This window comes from Pinus tabuliformis, chromosome J (genome assembly GCF_031772625.1).
Source record: "Pinus tabuliformis cultivar Carrire ecotype Pingquan chromosome J, CPIR1, whole genome shotgun sequence".
In the NCBI taxonomy this organism is placed as follows: Eukaryota; Viridiplantae; Streptophyta; class Pinopsida; order Pinales; family Pinaceae; genus Pinus; species Pinus tabuliformis.
The window spans coordinates 286471341-286491039 of NC_142295.1; positions in this window are offsets into that span (position 1 = coordinate 286471341).

The following is a 19699-nucleotide window of genomic DNA, read 5'->3' on the forward strand; positions in this document are numbered from 1 at the left end:
GGATATAGGCATATGGTGCGCAACTTGCACGAAGGCACACTGTCCTCATGGTAGGAAACACAATTGGTAAGCAAGAGCGGGCAAGAAAATGGTGCGAACAACCCCTCCATTTGGGATCGGGAAGTATGGTAAGACCAAGCATGTAGAAGCATCTTCACACAAAAGCTTTTGACAAAGTACCCAAAGCACTGAACACAGTCCACCATGGGAAGTGGGCTGACTGGGACCTGCGCATACCAACAGTTCTCTGGGCATATAGGACCATGTGCAAAACCCTGACTATGTGGGCACCTCCGAAGCTGAAGTATGAATCGAATGTTGTAATCCCCATGGAGCATGAAAAGCCTAGTCTGTGCATAGTAGGATCAATAGATATGATGGTTAGCGGAGCTTGGAAAGAAGGGATCACACAACTGCAAGAAGCAGAACACATGGGACTTGAGGAAGAAATCCAACAGGGAAATTTTAGGCTCCAAGAACTTGAAAAAGAAAGGGTGCGATTAAGGAGGAAAAACACATTGGTAGAAGCAAAAGTCAAGAAGCTAGAAGACGAGATAAGGGATGAGTTTCTTGATAAGAAGACCACGGTGATAAAACAGGGTGCGCACGACCACGCTGACAAGCTTAAGGACTATTGCCATGAATTGATCAGTCTGATGCCTTGGCTTGGACCGCATATTACTAAGAGAATTGACCAGGGTGATGCGTTGCAAAGGATAAGGTGTGCGACACGGCCAGTAACGGTAGAAGGTAGGTATTTCCCAAAAAGAATGCTGGATGATCAGAGGAAACCACACATAGGTGGCGCGGCCACCTGACTAGCTGAGAAAGAAATAGTCTTAGCACTCTAGGCAGTTGCAAGGGAGCACGGGACTATAAACTATTCTGCCTGGGAGATGTGCAATATTGGAGATGTACGCAGAACTAAAGAGTCACATGGTTTGCGACCACACATGGGGGGCTGCGCTACTGCGCGGGTTGGTCAGAAAGTAACCGTTGAAGTCACTATTCACGATGGGATGCTTGACTTGAGGCCAAATGGAGTGGGCGGCGGGCATTTAAGACATGAGTTATGGTAAAGATTTGGAAAAATCTGCCGCCAAGGAAGCATTAATGAACCGGATTTGGGGGAAATGGTTGAGTTCAAATTCCAAAAGCGCTATAAAATACAAAGGGTTGCCCAGCAAACAACACTTAGTCATTTGCAAATTGAGCGATTGAGTAGAGCCTTGAGTGTTGTAAGCGGAGAGTTGATTGAGCCCCTGAGTTCGCGAGTGCTATATTTCTGGACAAATACGATGGCAATTATTCAAGACGTTATGGAGATAACTGAAATGACCACCGGAGAGGCTGTGCAGGTCTTGACTGTGAGGGATGCTCCGGAAGGAGTCAGGAATGTGGTAGAAATCCCGAAATCATTGTGCATGCCATGACCTAAGAAGGACAAACAAGCAATGGTTCCCGTATGTGTGTCCCCGCGGAACCTATTGTGCAACAAACTATTAATGGAGGAGAAGGGGAAAGCTGTCACCATAGAGACGGATGAAGAAGAAGAAGATCCAGAGGATCTTATCATCACGGAGGACAAAGATGAAGGCATGGAGGAGGACACTCAGCCTATGCACCACATGACAAAATTGTCCACCTATGTCCCCCCATGAAAAGGGAAGGCGAAAGTGTCCAAGGACTTGGACGAGACCAAGAGCTCGCTCCAGACCCCACTCCTCCTAGACAACATTATGTTTGAAGGCATGCACCTAGTACGTGTGTCAAGCCTGAAATTTGAAGATTGGGACCTCGCTAACCACGAGAAGTCCCCTCACCTTGAGACCAGGAACCTTATGAAGCCCAAACAAAACACTGCGGCAGGGGTTACGGAACTAGAGCTGCGAAATTGGTTGTGCAGAGTGGAAAAGGCTCGGCTACTGAATTTGCTTTGGGTGCCACGCTTACACCGCACACCAATAACCATTTTCATCATCAGATAGTTGCTCTGCCTGGTGCATGATGGGTGTTTGTGCGACCATCACGGCAAACCTGATTCACCACATCTTTTGGCTTCCATGCAAAGGAGAGGACCCTGCGGACATATCGGAAGGGAAGGGCAGTGACTTGGCCATTGTGGAGGCCATGAAGAAAAAGTACAAGCAGGAAAAGAAGAAGAGGGGCTACACTATCTCTAGCATCAAGGATAAATCAGTGAACATGGTGACCCAAATCCTGGCAGGAAAGGTCATGTGCAAGTGCCATGCGGACGAAGTACTTGCGCCAGTGGTAGCACTAGCTGAGCAGTGCACGGAGGGGGTCCAATTTAACTGGTCCGAATTCCTCCGCAAGGAGTATTTAGAAAATTGGCACGAAGCTCAGGAATAGGGAAAAATGTTCCATTATGAATGGCTTCTGCTATCCATAGTGCTCGTGGTTGGGGAATTTCCGGAGGATAGTCAATTCCCCATAATTGACAGGGATTTACCAGGGCCGCGAAGTACGCTTCGCTCTAGGCAACAAAGGATGCTAAGAGGATCCACGACAGTAAAATATTCTGGGTGTTCATGGAGATGAACCTCAGAATGGGGATCAACCATAAGCCGTGGTTGTTGCCCACTGTCTACAACAGCCTGCAAAGTTTTGCAGAATTCAAAGTAGGCATACATAACATTTACATCAGGGCGCACAAGGACCCAATCAAGCAGTCGATAAAGCTACCCTTCGTAACCACAAACGATGTCATTTTTAATGTACTGGAGGCATGGCCGCCAGAGTGGCATGCCCTAGACATCGCAGAGATTGAGAAGTTAGCGACACAAAGAAAGAAAGAGGAGGCCAAGCTGCGCATAACACAGTTAGCCGAAAAGAGAAGGGAGGAATTAGCGGTAGCAGAAGTGTGGGTGGCATGGGATGTGGCACAAAAAGCAGTTGAGCAGGAGAAGGCCGCAGCAACAGCAGCAACATAGGAGGTAGCCACAAAGGTGAGTGAGGGCCACACGACACAGGGGCAGGAAGCAGAGGAAGTAGAAATAGAAGAAGGAGGCACGGACTCACAAACCGCGTTAATGCAGTTGAAGCGCTAGCACCCAAAAGAGCGAGCAGGGTCACGTAAGAAGGTCAAGGCCCCGAAATTGTCCATTGACCCGATCACCCTAACGGAGGGTGATCTACACGACATCGGCGAAACAGTACGCGGTGTCACCAATGAGGCTCTCCAAGATTTCATGCAGAAGAACCAGATTGTGTTGGGGGCCCTTAGAGCACAGTTGCAGGAATTACAAGCGCACCCCCCTCAGGTTGGTACCCTTTCGACAAACCTCACAGTTGGATCCATGGTAGCAGAGTGGATGTTGCGCGCGCGGATGACAGATACCATATTTCTACCAGAAGGGGCACTAGTGACATCAAATGAGGCCGACAAGCCTATGGTTAGCACGCTGAAAGGTCTCGGTATCAATATAGCTACACTCATGTGCGAGACCTTATATGTGTTGTAGGATGGGATAACTACAGATCTGCGAGCTAGGGAGAGCCACGCACTCCAAGTCCTCAGTGAGAAGAAAATAAATATGGAACAACTAAGCTTGCAGCATGACAAATTGGTGTCACAGAATCAACAGCTGGTACAGGTGATAGATGACGCTTGCCAAAGTGTCCCAGAGCTGGCCATCCCAGTAGACATACTAGTAGAGGTGTAGATCCACAGGTTAGCAGCAAGGGTCCACAAGGTAAGGGAAGAAATAACAAAGATTCAACTAGAGCTGAACCTTCAGATCACCGAGTTGTGGTTAAAGGCGTAGCCATCCACTCCCCCGGAAGTCAGAGAACAACACGCTAGTGCTATCGCAGCGGGATTGGAGGAAATTGGAGGTGCAGTGTAAGACTGGACCAGTATGTTGGAAGAATCACTTGAGGTCCTCTCAAATTTGCAGGAGGACTCCAACATCCAGCACTTAGAGATAGAGGCGCGAGAACTCCAACAACAGTATGACAGTGCCCAAGGAACTGCGCAGATAGTTTTCATCACTCAGAGGCTCACGCAAATGCAGCAGGCCAAAGTGCTGAAGGAGTAGGTGGACGCAGCACGACAAAAGTGCTGAAGGAGTAGGTGGACGCAGTACGACAAAAGTGCTGAAGGAGTAGGTGGACGCAGCACGACATAAGGAAGAAGTCATAAAGGCGCGCGTCCAGCCTTGGATCGACGAGGCCTTCATCATCATGGTAGAAATCGAAGGCAAGCTCGCACACATGCAGGGGATGCACATAATGATGCAGAGAAGCACTCTCGACACAGAGGTCTCTTAACAACGTATGCAGCAGATCCAACAAGCAGCAACTCAGTGTGCTACTGACCTCCGTGTAGTTCGAAAATAGTTGGAGGGACTCCACGCAAAGATTTCCGTGCTGACAGAGTGACTTGAGGGCAAGTCATGATGTTTGTGTTGGGGGCTTATTGGGCATGGAATCCCCCCAAGGCATGTTTTGGGGCTTAAAGCCCAAGTTTTTACCAAATATTGTTGTAAAAGCTCCGCGAACTACACGCGCGGGGCACAAAAGTATGATAGAGTCACACGGTTGTCCGCCCTAGTTTTGCAATGTAATGTCAGTTGGATAGACCTACCCATGGTCCGTTGACCATGGGATCGTATAAATAGAGTGAGGTTCTAAGTGTAAAAGAGAAAATAAATAGAGAATAGAAGAAAAGGAAGAATGAGAAGTCTAAGTGGTTTAGTCAAGTGTAGAGTGTGTCTGTGGGTCGTAGAGTAGGAGAAGGCTCTGCAGCTAAGTGCACAGAGGCCTAGTAGTCTGCAGCTAAGTGCGTGGACCCCTGCAATTGAGTGAGCAGGGCGAGTTGAGTCTATAACCGAGGAAAGAATCAATAAAGAGAAGTTTTGCTATAATTCTATGTATCTATTCTTGGGTTAATGCATGATTGATATAATTTGCAATTATACTTTTTATTTACTGCGTGCACCTGTATGAAGGTTCTATGTTGTTAAGTATAACTTAAAGAACTCAAGTAGGCAAAGATAATTAACTAATATTAGAATGTAAGCAAGGTTTTGGGTAATAACATAGAGCGCGGTGCACATCCCCCTGGGTAGGGCTGTGCGAAGGTATTATATCAGGCTGCGAGGAATAGGGAAGTGCATGAAGCCACCAGTGAACAAGGTTAAACCGCAGACTAGTCGAACTCCTCAGACATCTCCAGGGTGCGGAAACCTGGTTCTAGCACCCTCCCATACTACTTCGGGTGAGACCTCAATCCGCGCTTTGCGGACTGTTGCTGAAAGGGCCAGTAGTACCAGGATTTGTTTGGCTAATTAACTCTGAACCTAGGTCAGGCCCCTTCAAGCCAACAGTATAGTTTGTAATCAATAGCCTTATGGCCAAAAGCATTATCCAAATAAGATTAGCCATAGAAGGAGTTTGTGTACCAAGTGGTTGATGATCTTCTTGTAAGAAACAATCTCCTTTGATTTCTTTCTTGAGGGAACTTCATTGTTTGTTGCATCTTTGATTGATGAACTTTGATTTGATTACTCCTACAATCAACTATTGCATGCCCAAATTTATGGTAAGAAAAGAACTTAACATCTTCCAATAGGGGAGAAAAAGAGTTGTTGTTCCTCCTTTGAAATATTGTAGGATTTCTAAACTCATCTCTATGAATAGATTGCTTTTTTGCAAAATACACTTTCTTGGACTCATTCTTCTATTGTTGGTTCTTCTACTTGTTCTTGTTTGTTCCCTTACTAATCATGGTGTTGGCATCTTCTCCTACAAGCCTTTTCATAGTTGATTTATTATCTTTTGTGGCTTCCTTTGAACTATTGTTCTTTTATTACTTCTTTCTCATGGATAAAACCTCCTCTTCTAACTCTTCATATTGTCTCTTCTTTTTTCTTAGCTCATTTCTTGCTAAAACAACCTCAATTTATAATTTTTCACATTGTTCCTCTATTTCCTTTAGTTGTTGGCTGATCACCTCTTCAACACTTCTCTCTTCTTCCAACTGTGTCCTCTGAATAATTATTTCTTCCTTGAAGTAATTCTCCCTCTCATCACATATCTGCAGTAATTTCTTTTGATATTTGTTTTCATTTGCAAGTCTTTCTATTTCAACCAAGGTTGAGTCAAGCTTAGCTTAGTTTTCATCTGTCTTCTCCTCATGACAATAAGGAACTTTCACACTAGCAGAACAAGTCTCATTTGAATGAAAATTTTCTTTCTTAGAGGCCCTTTTCTTCTTCTTCTTTTTTTCTTTTTCTACACTATTGTTACTACTTTCTCGTTTTGTTGATAGTGTTGGACCCGCCAACATTCAGGGAATCTCCCCGGTATGAAGTCCCAACTAGGCCTCACAACTTTTGGTGTAGGAGTCCCATTTGGTACGATGGTCCGGTTGCCATTATCTTAGATATTTGCCTTATCTCTTGTTGTTCAACACATGAGAGTGACATGCTTAACTTTAAGAAAGAGAGGTGAGTATGCCTGGTGAGTACTTAATGTAATTTTTTGTCCGGGTTCTCCTACTGTCAAAAGGGAGAAGTAAAGTGAGCCTCTTGATGAGAGGGAATAATCCCAATCTAGGAAGAAACACATGCAAACAACAACAAGATTGTTTCCAGCATCCAATAGAATATTCCACAGTGGATGTGGCAGTTGTGAAAACCAAAGTTCAAGGGAAAACATGTACACTGTCCAGATCCACACGGGGGTGACAGTCGTTAAAATAAAGACAACACAAATATGGTCTATCTAATGTCCAGTGGAGTAGTTCACACGTACGAGACATAAGTGATAAACAATACAACAGATCTTCAACAATATGAGTACTAAAATAACTGAAGTAGTTCAAATATCTTAGTACAGGTTAAGAAAACATTCATTACAAAGATTTAAAGAAAAGTCTTATAAATAGAAACAAAACATGCATGAAAACATGCTAGCCTGAGACAGGCTTATGAATTAACCAAAAGATCCAAGACACATATGTACACCATACATCACTAGTCCTAGTAGTGGGACGTTGGAGCCATTGCTTGCTCCTCAAAGAACAGACTACAAACTCTCAAGGTTATGTGGGAGGAACCAAGTTCAAAATTCCTTTGCTCTCACAATGAGGGGGTATATATAGCCAAGGGGGATTAACTGACCCTTGTGACTCTTCGACTTACCTCATGGCTATTTGACTTCCTATGACTTTTCGAATTTACATGACTCTTAAACTTCATATGTGGGTCTCTTGGACTTCCACTTTACATTACATTGATTACAACAAGTATGGCCCATAGTAGTGATGTGGCTAAGACAACTCATGACACAACTTGACATGATACTGATGACATGTACTGACTAATTGTGGTGTCCATGGCAAGCTTCTGTGTTGAGTGATGGTATGCTCTCAGTGTAACATGTCTTGACCTCCACATTGAAAAGTGCACGGGGTCTTCAATGGTCTTGGTATTTTCTTGATGGTGCATGTGTATGTGTCCCTTTTCACTTCCTACTCAATGTGCTCCATCCGTTCGTTCAACTACGAGCAAGTCTTATAACATGTGCTCCTTCTCCATCCCGTTTGTCATCGCACCATGTTTCATCGATGTACCTGTTCCTACAATCACTCATGATGAGAGGACATCGAATACAAAAATATCTTAGTCTAACATGATGCATTATTTTCTATTTCGGTGCAGATGACTAGGAGAGGGACAAGGCATTGAAACTACGCAGAGCATGGCTCAGGCTAGGATGTGAGGCTCCGGATCACTGTCAGGAAAAACTACTGAGATATCATTGGGAGGCATATTTGTGCAATCTGGGACAGCAATGACAACTGCAGGGTATAACCCAACTAGGAGGAAGAATTGTGTAGTTTTTGGGAGAAAGACCAGGCAGGGTGTTGTGGAACTACTGGGCCAATCTGCACTATTTTCAAGGAGAGCACTAGGAAGGTCATCCAGCTGGGATTTGTGCAATTTCTCCAGGAAAGGAAAAGTGGGAAGTAGGAGGCATTAGAAGAAATAATTGCGCATTTTTCCAAAGGAGGACAGGATCGGGCTGCAGTAGCTACTAATCAACATTGCACAATTTTGGGAGACAATCTGAAATAGGCAGCGGGGCTCTTAGACATAACTGCGGAATTTATGGGATGAATGTAGAGTGGGGTAGAAGGGTAGGCGACAAACAAATCTAGGAAAATTTTTGAGGGAGAACAGAGTAGGCTAGCAGGGAAGCCTCCCTGTCAAATCTGCGCAATTTCCCAAGACAGTGCAGTGACAGGAAGTAGAGGCTTGTACCACATGTCCGTGTAGGTTCTACAGGCAATGTAAGGCAGTCATGCTGGATAAGTTCTGCCCAGTTTTGGAGGTTAATGTAGCCCTGGGTCACAACTCAAGTCAATTTTTTTGGTTAGCTAGAGGGAGGCTTGATGGGTTATCATGCAGAAAGCATAGACTGGATCAAGTTCTAGGAAAAGCTCTACGCAGTTTTGGGAGATAGTCATCTGGCTCATTTTTGGAATTGCATAGTCCAGGCCACCCTGAGGATATCCTCAAGCTCTCCGTAGTTTTGGGTAGCAGTGCATAGTCACTGAGATTGGGGTCTAGTTGAAGGAGGGTTGTTCATTTGATAGATTTTTAGGAAAAATTACTAAGTGTGAAGGAAAGTGAACTTGTGCATTCATGACATTATGGTCACACATTTAGCATGACTTAACAAAAAGACACCTTGAACCAACAAGACAAACATATGCTTAGTGAGATTGACTCAAATCTTAAGAGAGAAAAGTGTGACACTTGAGATATGTCTTCGAACGACCGTGATGACACTTGTGCGACAATGTTTACACCTTTGTGTGTGAGTGCGACCGATGTCGACAGAGTGAAAACAACTCATGCACACAAAGACAAACCTTCAAAATCACCATAACAAACTCAGAAGCAAGACATAACAATCAACATGCCAAGAGATGACCAATGGTCAATCAAGCAAAAGGGTGTGAAGACTCAACAAGAGCTCATGGGATGAGCCCAAGTGTTTGCAACCATCAAGGGGAAAAACCAAGGAAGGCTCCGAAATTTGGATGCAGGCCAAAATTTTGGAGGGTGTTGCAACCACTACAACACTTGGTGACACACTGGTTGAATACTAGCTTCTCTCTTTCGGTTCTTTTCAGGAAAGGGCCTTGGCCTTTTAAGGAGTATTGATTCATTGTCCAGGTTACTTTGGATTCCCCACTTACCCCATGAAGCACCATGGTTCACCTTGTACCAACTTAGTCAAACACAACAAATTTTTCAGCTAGATAACAATGTTTCAAAATCGGGAAGGGTAGATTGGTTTGTGAGCTTAATATTTGCAGAATATAATTTTTTATCTTTGGTGTTTCTTCGCTTCTAGTAGGCCTAGAAAGTACCTCAATGGAGTCATGCAGGAACACAAGCATGTCCCCACTACCAACAAGCATGGTCAGTACATCGATGGAGTTACTTGATTCACCTCTCTGCATAGGGATCCTTTCTCTTCTTTCTCCTTCATATTTTTTGAAACATGACTGTGCATAGGCCCTTATTTATTTTTGGGGCAGAAGAGGGATCCCAACTTATTGAGAGTAGAAGAGGTTGTTCCTACAAAGAAGAATGTAAGACCTTTGATTTAGGTTTGCTCATTTAAATTTTTCCCCTTCTCTGTTTCTACTAGTTGGATTGAGCTTGAACACACGGAGCAGAAGACTAAGTATAGGCATGGGGTTTCCTAGTTTAGACACATGTTCATAGTTTGACCAGTGCTTCCCTTACATATGGATCATATTTTCTGTCCAAGCTTCATCGGTTAAAAGTTACAACCAAACATAGAGAAGACGAAACAGGACTGGCCAAGTTCTGCAGTGTCACAAGACTCTTTGAACTTAGCCACATACTTATTCAAAAGCTATAACATAGTATAGGACAACAATTATTTACAAAACAAAAATTAAAAGACATTAAAAAAAAAGGTGAAGCAAAGAAAAAATAGCAAAAAAAAGATAAGCATGCTATGTACATAGGCAGGGCATGGCCCTAGATCATTGAAAATAACACTTTAAATCATGGCCATTGACAAGAATATTATCAATCCTCTTGTCAAGTGATTGCAAGCGATACGTGTGTTGGCCAAGTTTGTCGTGAACCATGTATGGACCAATCCATAGGGACTAGAACTTCGTTTGTTTTCCTTTATCTTCATGGGGTTTATCCCACTTCAAGACTAAGTCACCATAATGAAGCTAGCATTCCCTGTAGACTTTCGACCGAACCATCTCTTAATATGGTTCTGGTGGAGTGAAATTTTCTCTTTTGCTTTCATCTATTCTTCCTATAACTTGTGTAATGTGTATGTCCTCTGTTGAATCAATAGACATGACTTGCCTCGAGATTCTTGGGATAACAAGAGAGAAGGAAAGTATATATTGGGTGGAAGGATGGCTTCTTTTACGTATACAAGGAAGTATGGAGATGTGTTCAGAGAGGGCTTGGGTGTAACTTGGTCAGCCCAAAGTGCATTCACTAGAGCGAAATGCTAGTTTCGCTGCTCAGATTAAATGGTACTTTTGATGATGAGAATGAGATTCTTGTTCATTGATTTGGCAAGACCATTTCCCTGCAATAGTAGTTAGCTAATTGTTTAAGCACAATACCATATTGCAATGAAAAATCATATAGTTTCAACAAAGAGAAGTTGCATTGTCAAAAACAAGTGATACAAGAACACCAAACCTAGAAGTGATGTTTTGTTGAAGGAAGCTGATGACTTCTTAGTCGTTCACTTGTTTGAGTAGAACTTCTTCTGTCCACTACGTGAAGTGAGCTATAGTAGTCAGAATGTAGTGGTGTTGCTTTGATGAATGTGGGAAGATTTCCACAATGATTTCTAAGCCCCATTGTTGGAATGCTTCATCCACTGCAAAAGACTGCAACGGGGTTGTTTACCTTTGAGTTCTGTCGGCGCATCATTGACAAACTAGGCACTTACGGGCATAAGCGTGTGCATATTTAAACAATATGGGCCAGTAGAAATCGACACTCATGACAAACCAGGCACTTACGGGCATAAGCGTGTGCATATTTAAACAATATGGGCCAGTAGAAACTGACACTCATGACTTTGTGTGCAATTGTGTTACCCATGAAATTACCACCAACTGGTCCATCATGCATGTCACATAATACTCTGAATATTGTACCTCCAAGCACCTGAGAAAAATTCCATTGTTCTACTTTTTGTAAAGCACTCCATGCACCAACTGGTAAGATAGGGCTTTGAGGCGAAGTGCCCTCTTCTGTCACATGGAAAAGTGAGAGGGCATGGTGTCATGTTCAAGGTACTGGTGCACTTCTTTGTACCAAGAGTTATCATGCAAAGTGGGTGGTGCTCGCTCTATATTGTACATTTTGATTTCTTGCTCCCAACCTGCAAGCTCTTCTTCTTCCTCTTGGGCGTGTACTTCTTCTACTGCAAGTCTGAAGAGATCATGACCCTTGATAGTGTGACTATCTTGATATCAATATCATACTCTTTCAGTTGTTTCATCCAGCTTGCACATCCTTCACCCAGCTCTTATTGAACGAGCAACGCTCTGACTGCTGGGTGTGGCACAAAGACTATGCAATGATTTTTCAGTAGGTAGGGTTTGAAATGTTTCACTGCCTTGTATACAACATATGCTTATTTATCAATGGTGGTGTTGTCACTCACTCCAAAATGTGTTTTCAGTTGTCCAAAGTGAAAAAGAGCAATGAAGTTTGAAGACATATCCCAAGCCATCATGCATGTCATGTAATACTCTCTCTGAATATTGTGCCTCCAAGCACTTGAGAAAAATTCCATTGTTTTGCTTTATGTAAAGCACTCCATGCACCAACTAGTAAGATAAGGCTTTGAGGTGAAGTGCCCCCTTCTGTCGCATGGAAAAGTGAGATGGCATGGTGTTGTTTTCAAGGTACTGGCACACTTCTTCGTACCGAGAGTTGTCATGCAAAGTGGGTGGTGCTCACTCTATATTGTACATGTTGATTTCTTGCTCCCAACCTGCAAGCTCTTCTTCCTCCTCTTGGGCATGTATTACTTCTACCGTAAGTCTACAGAGACCATGACACTTGACAGTATGAACTAGCTTGATATCAAGATCATACTCTTGCAGTCCTGTCATCTAGTTTGTACGTCCTTCACCCAGCTCTTGTTGAGCGAGAAATGCTATGACTGCTGGGTGTGTCATAAAGACCATGCAATGATTTTTTAGTAGGTAGGGTTTGAAATGTTTCACCACCTTATATACAACAAATTCTTATTTATCCACGGCAGTGTTGTCATTCACTCCCAAATGTGTTTTCAGTTGTCTAAAGTGAAAAAGAGTAGTGAATTTTGAAGACATCTCACAATCCATAGAAGCTATCAAAGCTAAATTGGTCCCTCTCCATTGGATATTTCTCGAAATAAGCTTTCTAACGATATGTGGAAGTCCAAAAATGGACTTCTGGATCAGAAGTTAGAGCAGATTGAAGTTGCCCTATGAAAGCCAGAAAACAAAGAGAAAACAACCAAGGGTAAGGTCTCGGGATATCGAAGGTCCCAACTCATCGCAAATCGGAGATTCCAACAACATGGCATATTGGTGATCGCACATCAAGGTCACATTGCATATCAATGATCGCACTTCATAATAGCAGGGCATTAGGCGCTTCGTGTAGCAGAGCTCTGATATCGGCTATCATACATCGATGATTTCTCATCATTGATACTAAGCGCATATCGGCGAGGTCAGAGAAAACTTGCGATCAACGATCACTGATAATGGTGATCACATATCAGAGGTCCAAGGTACAATGTATATCAGCTATCGAAGGTCCTGTATGGTGCATCGGCGGGCTCACATATCGATAATCGCAACTGCTCAAACATATCGCAAATCGACAATCGGTAATTTCAACTCGACCACCATGGAAAATTTTAGGGGCTAATGTTCGTCGGGTGGGCTAATTTCCATGAATTTTCCACAAAAAAGATTCACCAATTTCCAATTTTTATAAAAGATGATTCGCCCAAATTTTAGAATATAAAATTATTTTACCTTAAAAATCTCCAACATTATACAGAGACTATATATAAAATAATTATAAATTTGAATACTTTTACAAATATATCAATAAAAATTTTATAGTTTGCATATTAGGGATTAGTGAGATTCGCTAATGTTTTTAAAATTCAAGAAAATTTTCCATCCTTAAAATTTTCCTAATGACCACTCTTAAGAAATTGCGAGATGAATATGCCGATAAGTGTAAATCATCAGGAAGGGCCAAAAATTATTTGCAAAGGAAATCAACGAAAAACCAGTGGCAGGCGGGCCTTTTCTCTCTCCCCCAGAGGGCCGTGTGGCAAAGTATTATTGGATCCAATAAAGACATGGTGACACTGACATCAGCGTGACATGACAGTATGGCGGACAAGTGGCATGCAGATTCAATGTTTTGAGGGGTCATAAGGGACAAAAATGGGCTGACATGTGTCACTACTCACAAGGTGACACGTGACAGTGGATGATGTCACATCAGAGATCGCAAATCAGTGTTTACAGGTTGAGGCATGTTTTTACACAAAGTAAAACTTCTGATTGTGATCTGCCGATAAAGGGGCTCCGATACAGAGGCTTAGCCGTAGTCACATAAAGAGTCAAAAAAACCAAGGGCTAAGCACAAAGGATGGTCGACGATCGGCAATCGGCGAAACTTGATATCACATCACTCTAAGTTAAGTCCTCGATTGCAAGCCACCGATAAGAAACCTTTGATAGAAAGGTTGAACCCTAGGTCATAGCCCTCGGTCCTATGATGTAGAAATACGGAAAGGGGCTAAACCATAGGGGGCCAAAGGAGATTGATGTTCATAATTTTGCAGAGTCTGTTCAATTTAAAACCCCTGATCTCTGAGCTTTGATAAACTTATATGATTGTTTCACTAGGCAGACTAAGTTCCATTGGCCTAAGAAAGAATGTAAGAGGGGATGGATGAGTTGGAATCTATGTTCAGAATTTTTTATGACCATCATGGGTGATCGCTCCCGCTTCCTGTAAGAGAAGAAGTGAAATTATTAAGACCGAAAGTGACAAGGAACTGGCTGAGAGAGCATGAGGCATAATGTAGTAGAAATGCGATTGGACCATAGGCTAGCAAAGAGAGTGGCGTGGAGATATTTTTACAGGACCATCATTTCAATTTCACTTGTTAATTATGTTTTGTTGTTTTTGATTGCTATTGTCATTATGTTTTATTTTCAAGAAAATGATCTTTCTGTTGTAATAATTGTAGGCGACAGAGCCTACATGTTGAGACAGCTAGTCATGTAGGCAACTGGAAGGTCTAGCCTAAGATATTTTTAATTTCCATGTTCTCCCTCTCCTTATAAAAGGGAGGAAGAAACACTTAGAAAAAGGTCGGAATCCTAAATATTAACTACATGTTATTTCTGAGACTGTATGACCTCAAGATTTATATCTTTCATAATATTAATGAAATGTTGGTGATTCCTACATTTGAGTACTACAGTATCTTCCCTCTCTATTTAAATTCCATTATGTTCAAGTTTCCTCTCAAATTTCATGTAATTGTAGCTACTAGAAATGTTTGATATGTTCTTACAGATTTAGTTGTATTGACTTGTTAATGCACATGCATGTATATATATTTGAGATTATCTCTTTAAAATTGTGCTCCATGAATCATTACACCCAATCCTCTTTGATCCATTATGTCTATCTTTAACTCAAATAAGTACATAACTCTTTATGTTTCAAGCTCTATATGATGAGTTATTTTATCTCCTTCTCTTCTTTCATTTCTCTACTAAAGCTGATTAAACTGTAGGTCCTCGAACTACTCGGCCTCCACTAGTGCATACATATATTTATGTGATTTGTATATGTGAAATAGTACCATAAATACATGGCTTATGTCCTTGGATGAATGAACCAACCCATGTTGTTTACTATGTGTATATATATCTATATATATATAGATATATATATATATATATATATATATATATATATATATATATATATATATATATATATATATATATATATATATATATATATATATATATATCTATATATACATATATATATATATATATATATATATATATAGATATAGATATAGATATATATATATATAAGTACAAAAATATATGTGATGTCTCCAGTTTTCTGAGAATCATATAAGACACGTAAAATATAGATGTTCCAGGCACTGGTCTTGTAATCAATATGAGGCTATCTCTAGAAGTGACAATACGTGGGATAGTTCAGCTCGGGTTCCTGCATGCTCATGCTGATGAAGGAGATGGGATGTTCGTTGTTCATCTCATCCTTCTATGTGTGCACTACAATGAGTGAATCGTCGGAAGCGAATGTATAAAGAAAGAAATGTTTACTGAAATTTTGGTTGTACAGCACAAGTGCATATGTTATTGCCTGCTTGATATAGGAAAACACATCCTTTTCCTTCTTCCCCTAGCTATAGACTGCATCCTCCTTGATCATGTCTTGGATAGGTTTGACAAACTATGCATAATCTGAGATGAACTTCTGGAGGAAGTTGATCTTCTCCAATAAGGACTGCATAGCTTTCTTATTTATTGGGTGAGGAATCTGCGTGATAGTCTGAACTCGGTATGGATAAACCTTGATCCCACTCTTGGCGATGATATTCCCAAGGAGGTTCCCCTCAGACACTACAAATACACTCTTCTTAGGATTCAAGGATATCTCGTAGTTTCTACATCACTCAAATATATTCTTAAAATGACGCAAGTGGTTTGATCTCTTTCTGGAAAATATTGTCACGTTGTCAAGTTAGACCACCATGCTCTTCCCGATGAGCCCATAGAAGGAAATTTCCATAGCACGTTGAAAAGTTGCAATGTGTTTACCAGCGCGAATGGCATTCTTTAGTAAACGAGCATACCTCACTTGGTACGGAAAGTAGTTTTAAGCCTATCAGGTTCTACTACCAAAACCTGGTTATATACAGAAAATATGTCAAGAAGAGAGAAAATTTGTGCTCCAAATACTCTCTACAAGATGTGCTCCATAGACAACACAGGGTAGTTGTCTTTTTTCGAGGCCCTATTAAGATTTCAAAAATCTATGCACAGTTGGATTTCTCTGCATTTCTTCCTTACAGGATCTAAGTTTGAAACCCAAGTAGAATGATGAACCTCGTCGATGTTTTGAGCATCCAACAACTTAGTCAATTCTTTCTATATGAGGGGTTCAAGTGACAGATGGAATTTTATGAGTTTCTACTGAAACAACTTTACCCCTTCTTTGATCAGAATGATGTGTTGGATTATCCACGTGTCGTATGTTTTCAAGTCATCGTATGTCCACGTGAATACATCATGGTATTGTCTAAATAAGAGGACAAAGGCTTGTCTCTCCTCTAGTGTACAACACATATTGATATTTATAAACTTCAAACATATATGAGACACATAAAATATAGATGTTCTAGGCACATAAAATATAGATGTTCCAGGCACTAGTCTTGTAAGAAATTTGAGGCTGTCTCTGGAAGTGACAACATCTTTTGGCGTTGTTGTCAGGGAACGTATTGAAGGATTTTTCCCCTGGGATATGACAAGTTAAGCACTCTTTCTGTAGGTGAGAAAATAATTTATGGTTTCATCCTCATCACCTTGGCAACCCCACAAATTTCATTATCATTTATCATCTTGGTTTTTAGAAAGCCTCACACTCGCTCGGATACCTCTCAATAGAAAACCACTTCTATATCTGACCCAGAGAAATTAATTTTTAGGAGAGTCTGGAAGGAGAAAACACCTACTACCTATTCTACTATCTCATCATTCTTTGAATCTTCCTCATCCAGCTCCCAACACGTCGTCAGTAACTGCTCAGATCTTCCTCCTAAGGTCTTACATACCATTCAGAAGATGATCTAGAGCATCGTGCCCCCAAATCAGAGATCAAAGAGGAATAAATCTCAGTTACAACTTCTTTTTTTCATTTCCTCCTCCTCATGAGACTGAAAAAGGTAAATTTATCCTCAATAATAGAAATATCCACTATACACTCAGTCACACCACTCTTAGTCTAGTTACTCCAATCACTATGGTTTTGGCCCAAGTTCCTTCAGAAAATCACAATCCCCCTCCATTAATCTAGATGGTTATTCTGGGTTTCTTACTGAATAAATATGCCCCTCTTGATTTACCTCAACCCCTAAGTTCTATGCCTCGGGGCTACCTAAATCTTTTGCCTAGGTTAAATGGGGAAGATGAAAACACTACATAGAGACATATTGAAACCATTTGTGCTTTTGTTAAGAATCTAAATGTAGAACAATTGGATGTGGTCCTAGGACTCTTTGTGCAATCCCTTGATGGAGAAGCCAAAAAGTGGTTTAAAACCCTACCCAATGCATCCATCACCACCTGGGAAGAACTCGAAGACTCTTTCACACAAAAGTGGGGTGAAAAGAGAGATCATGATTATGTCTTCACAAATTTCAATGCTATAAGGAAGAAGCCTGAAGAGGATATTTCATAATTATTAAAAAGATCCAATGAGCAGTATAATAACCTGCCTATTGAGATAAAGCCTCCTCAGGTTGCTTCTCATGTAGTATTTGTGGGAGACTTTGAGTCTGAATTTGGCTTTACCCCGAGGGAGAGGAAGTCTCATACTTTGGATCAACTCCAAGTTGATGCTCTAGAGGTGGAAGAAAATTTCACCTTGACAGGGAAGTCAAAAGGAAAGAACGAACCTCTTGAGAAGAAAAGGGGGAAGAAGAAGCATCCTCCTTTGGTCAAGGTAAATAATTACCAGATCTAAATTGGGAAGAAATGGATAAGGTCATGAAGCGTTTATCACACAAGGTGATGAAGCTAGAGCTTGAGAACAAGAGTCTCCCGAAATAGAATGCTCAAGGTAACAACTGAGGTTATAACCCACAGTACAAAAGGCCACCATTGCAGATACTTCAAAGGGAAATAAAAGATCAACTCGATCAGATCCCTCGTTCTCTATATTTAAAAGATGATCCCAATGAAAAACCATCGGATACACATGAGATGCAAGGAAAATTGTGTTCCTCCTTCTCTGAAGAGGAATAGGAAAACTTGGCTCACCATGATATGTACCATGACAGAGAAGCAGAAGTGAATGACGAAGACATAGGGGATTATTGTAAACAATTTTTGAATTTCATGCAAGCACATCTACATCGAAATTATGATCTCAGATCTTCAAAAAATAGGTCGAGGGAACCTAAATAACAAGAGGAAATTGCTCCCTAAGATATTCCGCCAGTGTTAAATAAATGGAAAGTGAAGTTGAACCCTGACTCAACCAAAGTAAAAGTCTCCTTAAATAAGGAATGTAATACCTCTGAGGAATGCATAGAAGAGAAGGCACCCATTTTGATAAAAACTATCAGTGATAAAGAAAGAGAGGTAGAGCTTGGAGGCATAGAAAAGGGCCATCCTACATTCAATATTCAGAAGGAACTTGAGAAGGTAAAGATCTTTGTTCCCCTAACTAAACTTCTAAAACAACCCACTTATAAAGCTCAAGACTCCCAGTTCATGCTTCCATCCACCTCAGTACAGACCCATGAATGTTTAAACCTTCAAGAAGAAATATCAATGGTTGTTTTTGGGCCTCGTGTTGAAGAACTTGATTCTTCTACTACACCCTTCTATGTGACCTTGGTAATTCATGGCCTATTATTTCATAACTGTATGTTGGACTCTGGAGCCTCTCATAACCTCATGCCCTTATCCGTGATGGAACAATTTGGCTTGTAGATCACCAGACCCTATAAGGAAAAATACTCCTTTGACTCTAAAAGGGTCAAATGCTTGGGAATGATAAAAGATCTGGTGATCCTTGTGCAGAGTGTAGTGATGGACATAGTTGTTACACAACATTTTGTCACTATCCCTGTACTCCCTGTTCCTTAATCCTGGAGGACCTCTACAGTGAACCCTGCATGCGTTTCCTTCATGGAGAAACTCCCATTATGTCCCTCTTCATGAGCAGATCATTTCCCGTTTGCACCATTTCCCTTGAAACTTCTGTTTTGCCCAGTGTACAAGGCCGGTGCTAATGACCTTTGTCTCCCCTGCGCAGATGTGTAGAGATTAGCACTATTTCCTGTGCCGACCGGTGCAACTGAGCTGTGTTCCAGTCGTGTCAGTCCTGTTATGGAAATTTTTTTAAATTAGAACCGAAGCTTCTAGCTCTAGAAGCACCATATTGGAAGTTTGGTAAATGGTTTGGCTGGATGGGGTCGAGGATGACAGTTTGGGCTCCTTTCCCCTATAATGATGGAACTGCCTCAAGGGATAAGTCCTTCTCCCATGAGAAGAGGATCCATCTCCCATCCATAATTCCTATATAAACCTCCCTTCTTCCTAAGCACAAGCCAGTTAGAGTGTTGGCTGAGTGTGAGTATACTATTTTGATTAGACATGCAAACTATTACTAGTTGTAGTCTTCTAGTTGTGTGAGGGAGAAGTGTGTTTGGTTTAGAGTGAAGCCTAAAGGGAAGAGCCTTTGAAATATTGTTGTTTGAAGCCATCATGGAGTGCTAGCAGAAGTGTGTGGGAACTCGGCCTTTTCAGAGGAATACTATGACGTCG